This window comes from Haliotis rufescens, unplaced genomic scaffold (assembly GCF_023055435.1).
Source record: "Haliotis rufescens isolate VD_foot unplaced genomic scaffold, xgHalRufe1.0.p SCAF_12, whole genome shotgun sequence".
In the NCBI taxonomy this organism is placed as follows: Eukaryota; Metazoa; Mollusca; class Gastropoda; order Lepetellida; family Haliotidae; genus Haliotis; species Haliotis rufescens.
This window is the reverse complement of record NW_025963802.1, coordinates 8,254,637-8,266,333: the sequence shown is the minus strand read 5'-3', so window position 1 is coordinate 8,266,333 and position 11,697 is coordinate 8,254,637. Positions and strand designations below refer to the sequence as shown.

The window sequence follows — 11,697 nt, the reverse complement described above, 5'->3', positions numbered from 1 at the left end:
GATGCTGAAGATATAAAGCATACTCATGTGACAATGGTGCACGAAGTTAGCTGTACTTCATCAGGCGTCATTGATTCATGACGATGCAATGAAACAATTGCTTTCTATATAACATGGATTCAGCGTCAAGGACTTGATGCAGTGGTTTGAACTTATATGTGCGAAATACGTTGAGATGGTGCACGGTCCCTCGGGAGCACGTTGATTGAGGTGTTTTATACAATGACATGGTCATTATGCCTTGGGCATGCAGAAATAAACAGATATAATGGTCTTTAATGAGTGGAAGTGTATTGCAATATTGGATATCCCCACTGCCGATGTGTAACATGGGGCAAAGCTGGTCCAGTCGTTTTAGGCGTGGAATTCACTGTGCAGAGTTATGTCCCTTAGGCGGGCCAAAGATCAATGATCGATTCGTGTGTTCGAATTCCAGATTCGTACTGATTATGTTCCTGGGTTTGTCAGCACCAAAGCCGTGCTCCTGTGGTAAACATTTTATCCCGTACTCTAGATCGTACAACAGTGTTAACATACCATATGAAAACATATTTACATTACGTATATATATATTGTTTATCAGGGGGAACGGGTGGCCATGTCGTCTAAGGCGCCGCAATTTGCTGTGCAGAGTGGCGTCCCTTAGGCACGCCAGAAACCTATGGTTGAGGGTTCGAATTCCGATTCGCCCTGATTATGTTTCTAGGTTTGTCAGCACCATACCTGTGCTCCTGGGTTTCACCGAAGTGGTAAACGTCTTAGACCTGCATCACTTCGGGCTCTCCTCCCACATTAAGACCTTTATGACTTTGGGTTTTATGGAATACTGTTCAAAGCGGCGTTAAACCGACCATCTTTCCGTCTAGCCAAAAAGGTCATAGATATAATAACATTCATCCATCTACATCTATCAATGAATCTAGTTATCATTATTATATCATATTTTATATATGTTAATATGAATTTATATGGTCATGTATTCACCTATCACCCGTCCATCCCTTTAGCGGTGGGGTATCCTTGTGGTTAAGGCGATCGCTCGACACACCGAAGGCCCGGGTTCGATTCCCCACATGGGTACAATGTGTAAGGCCCATTTCTGGTTCCCGGGATATTGCTGAGTGTCATAATGCTAAAAGCGGCGTAAAACTATACTCATCCACTCTACGTATAAATACGTCTTTCCATCTCTATTACTAAATATGTGTACATTAATTCACATATAAATTCAGCTATATCTTGGAGTCTATCAATCAGGTAAATTATTGTAACATGCATATATCTATGTCCTATCAAATCTCTTAATTTAGTTTTCCTTTTATCTGTTGTCATTTGTTTATTTAGCTTTACTTCCATAAATCAACTATCAATTGCCGTGTGTTAAAAGTATTTGCAGCTTGTGATGAGTGGTCATTGGAAAACTTCACACTCAATACATTGACTTCTTAATCTTCTCGACTCCGATAAAGGCCCTGAAGTTACTTTGAAATCTCAAGATCAAATGTAAGGAGTCTTTTTGATCATCCATTAAGGCTAAAGAGGAGAGCAGGGAAGCGAGTGGTCATTATAATCTCAAACAGTGGAAGCCTGAACGCAGTATAAAGAACTTGGAAAAACATTGGAAATAAATTAACAAACGCTAATTTGATGCAGTCGGAATAAAATGATTCACGCAATATATACATCTTCCTTACAGCCCAGGCAGATTTCAAGGCTGACGTTGTTCGCAGTGACATTTTCTTGGATCGAAAGTCTGCGCCGGTGGCAGCTAGAGAGTGAACTCTCTGTCAACAAAACTAGTTTGTATGTTGCTATGGGTAATAATTTACTAAGCACTTGGTAAGATACATATTTTAATAGAGAGACGCCGCGGTGTCGGTCCACAGAGACACGAGTTGATGAAGAAATATGTCGTGTTGTAGATACTCCCCATCCCACGCAAGACAGGGGTATGTATTCACGTGTAGATAGTCGTTGTTAACCGTTAATGGAACATACCGACAATCTTTTCCCTAAGGAGACTGAACTGTTGCATTTTCAATATATACATTTAAATATATATTGGAATATTTATCACCACATTTTGAAACCTTTCTGAATTGAGACGGAGCATGTGAAACATCATAGTTAATACCTTATTTAATTTGATTTAGCCTCCCACTAAAAGGTATCAGGATGTCTGAACTGCACGCATTCATTCATGTGGTTCTGCTGTACGGTACTGTCTGGTTAATTCTATTCATTTTGTAAACGTAATCCTCTATAGTAGCTAACCATAACGCAAATACAAGAAATCATGAACATTTGCTCTCTTTGGTTGAAAGATCCGTCATATATGCTGCAATGGATGATTTAAAATTGTTTATCAATAAATCAATCTTTATACAGATCAGCGAAAAGCAATTAATCAGTAGATAGCGGAAGGTCGGTGGTTGTACCCCCGGCCGCGCCATACCAAAAGACGGTCGGTTTGGAGTCCTGTATTGTGTCTGAGTCGGGTATTCATGTAAAACTGCGGCATGGTATCTCAGAGTCCAAGCACCCCCCCCCCCCCCCCCCCCCCCCCCCCGACTGAAACTAAACTCGATTTTTTTTTTACATCATTGTTTGTTAACAGATTAAATTCAAAGTACCCGATGCCTCTTGGGAAGCTAGTAGGTTAGGGAGCGGAAGGGCTCAGTGCATTACCTGCGTGCCATCATCGTAACTGCCTAAAAAGTTCTTACTGCATTTATCTAGACTTGCCAAACGTTATAGACTTGCATGGGCTGTATTGGATATATTTGTTTCAGGGTTTGTATGACAGAGTATTCAGGTGAAGTGAGGTGAAGTGAAATGGGGTTTAACGTCGCGTCCAAGATTATTGCACTTATATTGCACTTATAAATGTGTGTGGCTGCTTGTACTAGTCCGGACTGATGCCGATATATAGTGCTAGCACACTGAGATACCATGCGGCAGTTTAACATGAATACCCCACTCAGACACAGAATACTGACTCCGAGCCGACCAGTCGTTGTTTTAGTCCCTTAATGCCGAGCGCCAGGCAGGGTAACAACAAGTACCATCTTTTAACGTGTTTTTATATGACGCGGCTGGGGATCGAACCCCGGACCTTCCGCTCCACGGAGGCGGTCACACCTAAATACACAATTTATGGAGACGAATTTATAGAATACATAAACGACCAAGTTGATCCAGTGTCGTATCATGTCGTGTCGTGTCGTGTCGTGTCGTTTCAACACGTGTTAGCATTTCTTGGCCGCTGGTCTTATAAATCTATCTCCCAGGAAGGACTGACATTCTTTTTTCCCGAGATAATGTGGCTTTGGTGGAACGGATTCTTTGTTATCTCATCCACAACACCGTGTTTTATTATCTTGCCACAAAGGAGCAACGCGTGTTTGCTATTTGCTCATATGCCAGACGCCACCACAACCTGGGGAAAGTAGCATCCACATTCTACGAGGTGGAGTCGTGTCATCAGAGAGGCCTGTCAAGAATTGGGTGACTGGTGACACCATGTCCCGACGGACACACTTTCAACCATAGTCAAGAAAAAACCCATCATTAACACATCTCGATTTTGGAACATGAATTAATTAAATGTCAGCAATCTGTTTTTTTTGTGTGTCCCCAATAATACATTGTATCATTATATATAACCAAGTTATATAAAAGCGACAAAACTCATTCCATAATCGTAAGAAATAGCTGCTGAAAGCTGTGTAAATTGTACGATTCGGACTATATCATAATCATGTGTTAATGCATCACTATCAAATACTGATGATACCAGACTGGAGTGTCCTTCCCAACCGGTGGCGCCCGTCACAAACACATGCAAATGCAAGTCAATTGTGAACATATGTTTCAAGCCAAAATAGGGAATTGCATCGGACATTATTTTTGTCAATGATCAAACACCTTTCGAGCAAGAATTACATGACACTTTTTGAAACCTTCGTGGAAAGATCATGCTCGATTGCAACTCAAAAGTTGTAAAATATAGTCTTCAAAGGCTGGTGCTGCTGGAATATTGCTCGACATGAAGGGAAAGTTGATTATTGGAAAAGTTGAAGTCATCCCTTTTGTCATACAGTCTTGTGAATATACTCTTACTCCTTATGCATGTATCTCAATATGAAACATAAGAGGCGGTCCTTTTTTTGGTTCAGGTGGGTAAATCAGTGGATGGGAATTGGCTGTGGGACCATTATTGAACGATATCAGATCATCAGTATACCTGAAGGTTACGCTAAACTTAATTCCACATTCCTTGTTTTGATTTGGACAATTAGAACAGAAATTCCTATTCATACGCATAAAGAAGACAATGCAATATTAACAAATAAAAATCGACCGTTTGAAAACTGAAAATACCGTGTCGCATTGTTTCACTGTAAAATCATTCGACATGAAGAGGATCCTTTGTAGAGGGAATCTGAGCAAGAAAAATATGGCTTCAAAGAAAGTAACAACCGCGTTAATACAAGTTGAAAATAACGCTTCGTGTACCATGATAACACATCATGTGCACCATTCAGTTCAGTGAAGCTGCAAACCTCTTACTACATAAATCCAGAAACATGATATTGGTTGGCACATCACATTGTTCAGCGTACATACATACAAGTCTTTTGTATGTAATAATTCAAGAGAAATGTGGACTACATTCTTCACATACATACATTGAGTTCCCCCAAACGATGAATTATTTTTTCTTATTGCACGTCTGTTCGACATTTACACAAAATGAAAAATAAAATTAATTAACTGACAATAAATTTTGCAGTACATTCTTGTGGTCAGCCACTGATTTCCAGGCCCAGATTACCAAGTGATACAGCATGAACGTTGATGAATGCGGCGTCAAACAACATGCCATCACTTTAATTGGTCCGCTTTTAAATTAATTGTGAATGCTTGAACTAAAAATATTATGTCTTACTCTTAAAGCTTTTATGTCCAATATAGTTACTGTACAGGCAAAGTTTAGTTTTAACCATGCTCATTAATTGTTATTGTATGGGCTATTATTGTAAGTCGCTATGATAAATTGTTGTTATGTACATGTGGCTATGATACGATAGATACGATAGAATAAAACAGACAAAACCATTGCCATTATCATAAGTGAGTGAGTGAGTGGGGTTTAACGCCGCTTTTAACAGTATTACAGTTATACCACGGCGTGTCAGCTTAATGTGGGAGGAAAGCCCGAAGTGATGCAGGTCTAAGACGTTTACCACTTCGGTGAAACCCACGAGCACAGGTATGGTGCTGACAAACCTAGAAACATAATCGGGGCGAACCGGGATTCGAACCCACAATCATAGGTTTCTGGCGTGCCTAAGGGACGCAACTCTGCACAGCGAATCGCGGCGCCTTAGTCGACTGGGCCACCCGTGCCCCCTTATCATAAGAAATAGTGTACGATTTAGACTTTTTCACGAGCATGTGTTTAAGAATCACTATCACGAACACATGCAAAGGCAGTTGAACTATTGACCTGGTGAAATATGGTTAAAATATGAGTCAATATCAGTCAAAATAGTGAATTCAATTCAGCGTCGCGTCAATTTGGAAATGTCCTCAACGTAAAACGTATTAAAAGCTTCACTAAAGCCTTGAATGTTGTAACCTGATCAAACAGCTCTAAGGCAAGATTCGTACGCCTCCTTATCACAATCTGCTTTAACCAGACAGCAATCTGTTTTAAAAGCTTGTCATGCTCACGCTATCAATAAATGGTTTGCCTTAACCAGACTCCAGTTATGTAAAGGCCGCCATGACACAGCTGGAATGTTTCTCACTCACTCACTCAGTAAGATTGGTTTAACAGAAAACACCACTGTGATTTAATATGTACAGTTCTTTCCTGCACAGTTTTCTTGAACATTAATCCACCGAAAACATTGCATTAGGCTTTATGCATAAAATTCATAATTCATTCAAAACTAATAGAAAATTTGTACATTTGGCCCAGAAGTTTAGCCGAGTCAGTTAACTGAGTTTCCCCACCACATACCCCTATTATTCATGCTTCGTGCGTCACAACAGGGAATATTACCACGTCACAACAGGAAATAATACCACAATGATATGTGTCTTCAACCGTTCAAAATAACCCTTTGGTTTAAAAAAACAACGATTTTTGATGTTGCTGTAGACGACGCGCTATGGAGTTTGAAGATTGAAACGATCCATCCAGGGATATTTTTAGCAATTAAGGAGTTTATCAAGTACTCTGGAAACAGGTCTCAGACAGACTACCTCACAAATCATCATGTGTTATTATAATGACGTCTCCACAGTTTCAGGTTTAACAATATAAAGTGCATCCATTGCCGACCCAGCAGCATGTCATCTTCTCGATGGCAAATAGACATAAAAACGCAAAAGAAAATATATGTCCTTATGGATTTCATACGATTTCTCCCACTGCGGTCTATATTTTCCTCTTCAATAAAACGTTTTTAGTTACCTTTTTATCACACGTTACTTACACGGCTATACTTGAACACATTTCCGGTAGCTCATGGTTTCAGATGTATTTTGAAATCGGTTCATTATGAATACAATAGCAGCAGTACACACAAACAACATGCAAAGTGGATTTCTGTGTGTCTACTATCTCCAAATGTGAAATCAAATAGAAATGGCGAAATAAACTTTGCATAAACCTACAAGGGTCGAAATATCTTCGTTTTAATTTGATATTTTGTGTGTTTTCTTGCTTGTTTTGTTTACCTTCTGTAGAAATACATGTATGAAAGATTGATCAATAATTCACGATCAGATCGATACGTAACGTGGATTTGTAAACAAAAGAACTTGTTAGCAATTTTGAAAGTGTTGCATTCAACGCTGGGCCAGCACAAAGTGTGACACTATTGTACCTCGGCGATATGTCTGATTTTGCAAACGTTTGCCAGGTGTCAGGAAACCTTCGTACATTAGGACATTACTGATAACAGAACAAAGCATGTGTCCCGTAAAATGTCGTTCTATTGAGGACAGGCCCAACAGCCGTCTCCGCTGATGGCGAGGGATTAAGCCGCGTTGCTTTCACAGATGAAAATATACAGAAACCATTTTGAAACGCCCTTTTTATGATACTGTTGTCTGCAGCTGTAAAACAATAAAACTATGGTTGGGGTGGGTGAGGGAGTGAATGGTGGAATACTACAGCGTTTAGCAGCGTCAGCTTGATGTGGGGGGATAACCCCGGTCATAGAAGGTCGTAGAAGTTTATACGGTCGAGACCACGACAGCGGGTGTGGTGATGACGACCGAGGATCATTATGACAGCGAAGTATGGGCATGTCATATGTTCCCGTGTTACCTTTCAAGGGACACGCTCATCTTGTTGCGAACACCTGTTATCGTCACTCTCTCTGCTTATTATATATTCGGAAATGGACAGTGAACTGTGCTTTTTGTATGGTTATGGGAATGGTTTTGTTGCTGATATTTAATGAGTGAGTGAGTGGTTTGGGTTTAACGCCGCTTTTAAAATTATTCCAGTTATATCACGGCATGTCAGCTTATTGTTGGAGGAGAGCCCGAAGTGATGCAGGTCTAAGACGTTTACCACTTCGGTGAAACCCACGAGCACGGGTATGGTGCTGACAAACCTAGAAACATAATTGGGGTGAATCGGGATTCGAACCCTCAATCATAGGTTTCTGGCGTGCCTAAGGGACGCCACTCTGCACAGCAAATCGCGGCGCCTTAGACGACTGGGACACCCGTGCCCCCTTATATTTAATGATGAATCTATGACAGACTTTAAGTTAGATCACTGTGTCACGATTTGGATTAACAAATGGCAAGCCTTGATGTGCAATTATAGGAAGGAAGTTCACAACAATGAAATAATAAAAAGAATTATTGCGCAAATGTTGTACATAATCTTGTTTTGACCACTGTGATGACATTTGGGTAATCTTTATTTTTCGAGATATAGATTCCCCTCAAAACAATCTCAATTACGTTTGTGGCCACAATCAAAATAAGGTACAAGGAAACTGGTTTATTTCCATTGCAGGAAAGGTGAGGTTTTACGTCGCGTCAAAGATTATTGCACTCATATATGGCGTTGCAGGAAAGGGGCCACAGGCACAACTGATTACATCTATAAAACATTCAACTCAGTCGACGCGACTTAAACTTAAGCTTTGAGCACCATTAAGGGCTAATGAAGAATTATCATCACGGTAAATGTTTGATAAAAGCAAAAACAAATAAACTGAAGACAATTCAGACATGGATACACTATATTTAAGAGGTTTTGTGGTAAGTAAGGCATGAATGATGTCAAAGTGTGCAGCAGTACTCCAGATATACGGATGAGCCAAATAAACCATGTCTATCAGTTGACATTATCATACGTGTGATGTTCAATTGAAAATATCTCAAGTTAGCGATATCAGGTCCAAAAAACGAATCGTACTGGCGCTAAGTCAGCACTCAAAGAATATTTCTACATGTTTATATTTTTAAAAATAATTTGACTTAAAACTTTTAAAAATATAACAAATAAATTCGCATAAGACCCAACTATTGATGGGTTACTTGGAATTGTCTTTGGAAATAAACAAATTTGCGTTTTTCGGCACAAATTAACAGTTCAAAAATGGTTCAGGTCATGTGGTTGCAAATTCATTTCTTATCCCCGTCATTATTGAACCAATTTAATTTTACACAAAAGTACCCCCCCACCGTTTTCCTTTTTCAAACTGTTGCAGGAATAATGATGGTTTTATATAGACATACTCAAATTTAACAAATTGCGTGAAAAACAAACTCGGTATACTTTCTTTTGCCCCTGAATTTATATTACGGTGGCCTTGACCAGATAAACCAGTGATTGATAGAATGAGCACAACTAGAATACAACACAGAAAGTTGTAACGTTCTTGTTGGACATGTTCAAGGATTATTACGAGGGCAAGTCAAAAAGTTCTAAACCTGACTAACTTTCAACTATAGGCCATAACAGAGTGAACCAGCCAATGTAGTACATTGCAATTATATTGGTCTTTTGAGGCCGTTTGTATATTAGTGACAGGCAGTTGAACGTGACAGGGGCCCAAATGGACACAGAAATGGAAAATAACCAGTACCGAGCAATCATCAAGTTTTTTTACTTTAGAGAAAGGTACTCTCCAAGAAATTTATGACCGCATGTCACAAGTGTATGGGGAAAAGCATCTTCCCGAGGCAAGAGAGCGAATTGACTTTAAAAGTCCAGATCCACCCTTGCCGAACTAGGCTGAAATTCCTGGGCTCGATCATAGCGCCACCGGTGGCTATTACCAGTTATGTCCCTTCTAAGCCTCTCCTAATGACCAATCAGATTCAACCTCTCATATCACTTGCATTTGCTTCCAACAAAATGGCGGCGCCAGGTCAGGACGATCTGATCAATAATCAAGATCTATATTGTGATAAAACGGGTCTTACATCGCGAAATGAATCAACTCACGTGAGCACCTTGATTAAAAACATGAAAAGATTTGGAAAATATCTGCTGACAACGAGTTGGCGGTGCACATGCTTTGCAAATCCTGCAATCGACCGAAATCTGCATTACAGTTTACGAAACGGATTTCGATTTCGTTGCACGATTTTGATTGGACTATGCATAGACTCGTTAGTCCAGCCAAAATGTAACTCCATAACAGCAGCCTAGTTCGGCAAACCTAGTTCGGGTGGAAACTGGACTTTTACAGTCAGTTAACTCTCTTGCTTCGGGAAGATGGGGGGAAAGTGCCCTAGCTATTCCATTGTTAAACGTTCGGCAGCTATGTTTAAGGTTTGGAGAACAAGCCTTGAAGATGACCCTAGTCTGGGGGTCCCTCAACTTCCAAGTAGATTCAATCAAAGAGGTATAAAAGATTATACTGTCAGATTTATTACCATTGCCGAACTTGAGGAAGACACAGGTCTAATCCATGGATCCATTGAAACTATTATTCATGAACATTTACAGATGAATAAGATATCTGTTCATTGGGTGCCAAGGATTCTAAATTCTGATCTTAATGAAAAAAAAGTGACATCGCCAGAAACATTTTAGAGCTAATTAAGGAGGATTTTGTCAAATTCAAAAAGAGATTAGTAACGAGTGATGAAACATGGGTCTTCCACTATAATCCCGAGTCAAAACGTCAATACATGGAATGGCACCATTCCACTTCTCCGGCAACAAAGAAATTCAAGTCTTTAAGATCAGTGAAGAAAGTTATGGCTAATGTAATCTGGGATGCAAAGGGTGTGATCCGTCTGGATTACTTAGAAAGTCAAACGACGATTACCGGTGCCTTCTATGCTGATTTGCTTCATCGCCTGATAGATTCTATCAAAGAAAAGTTTCGAGGAATGCTGATCGTTGGAGTTCTGCCACTTCATGACTTTTCTCACACCTATCGACTTGCATAGGCTGCAGTGCGATAATGTTGGTTCGAAGAGCTTCCCCACCTTCCATTCTCGCCAGTCCTGGCACCAAGTGATTTCCACCTGTTTCCTAAACTGAAAGAACACCTGGAAAGCGCTATAACGACAACGATGATCTCAAAGCTGACGTGAATGGGTTTTTCAGGGTGGCTTCAGAAGACTTTTTCCTGACTGGAATTGAAAAGCTTCAATTGTATTGAACAGCAGGGAGATTAAGTTGAAAAATTAAATAAAAACATTTTCACAATTGTTGGTTTTATTTGTTTGGCTTAGAACGGTTTGACCAGCCCACTCGTGCATGATAGTATGTTTAGTAGTGCCATTGTTTGAGTGTGTATAAAGTTGAATTTTCCGAATGCTGACATATAATTGAATTTAAGATTTAATAAATAATATTTTTAAGCACGACATATTATTTCAAATTTATTATTGATGACTTTTGCCAGCAAGGTATATAGTTGCTGAGTTATACCATAAAATTTCTCGCTCTGTGAATATGTTTATATTAAGCACAGTATATAATGTCACACTTAGTATGACTGTTTTGTTATATTATCGGTGATCCGAAATATTCCTGTAGACATTAAGTTCTCTGTTTACCAATAACATCCCATTGTGATTTATCTGGCAAATAGGTTAAAATATGTAGAAATCTAATATTATTTCGTTTCTCAAGGTTGTATTGTTCGTGTAGCTTTTGTTTCCTGCCTTTCACGAGGTAGACTGCAACGTGTTTTTAAAGCTCTAATGTACATATGGTTATTGATGAAGTAATAAATGTTTCATAGCTTGCACAATCAAGAGTCATTTGTCAATATTTGTAGAGTCTTATCAAATTATGGTTTAAAGCTTCAATTATTCCCAATTGCCATAGGCTTAATCCAACAAAGGAAGGCAGCCAAGGCATGATGAGTACTACTTCTGGAAAGTTAGGTCACGAGCCTGATTGGCAGTCAGTAACAGCGGGTATGTTGTTGTGTACATCATACGTGAGTAAACACATAACTGTTATGCAATTCAGAATTGACTTTCACTTTGTGTTAGTTCACTCGAGTATGAACCTTCATTGAGTGAGGGTCAAACAGTATGAACAAAGGTTCTCATACAAAGTGAAAGTCAATTCTTATAACCTTTTATCCCAATTTTTTTACCTCAAAGGATGTCGACCTAGGTTTTTACACAATTTCATTCAGTACGCGTGACTCCATGTTAACACTGACATTCATACAACAA

At 39.4% G+C, this 11,697-nt stretch overlaps 1 protein-coding gene across 1 annotated transcript in view; it reads left to right on the top strand.

Annotated features, from left to right (window-relative positions):
- The first annotated feature begins 1,857 nt into the window (after positions 1–1,857).
- Positions 1,858–11,697, top strand: part of LOC124143935 (A-agglutinin anchorage subunit-like) — a 46,269-nt gene continuing 36,429 nt past the window's right edge. Inside the window, exon 1 of the mRNA XM_048393339.1 lies at positions 1,858–1,949. The gene's annotated coding sequence lies outside the window, so the exon portion shown is untranslated. The remainder of the gene's footprint in view (positions 1,950–11,697) is intronic.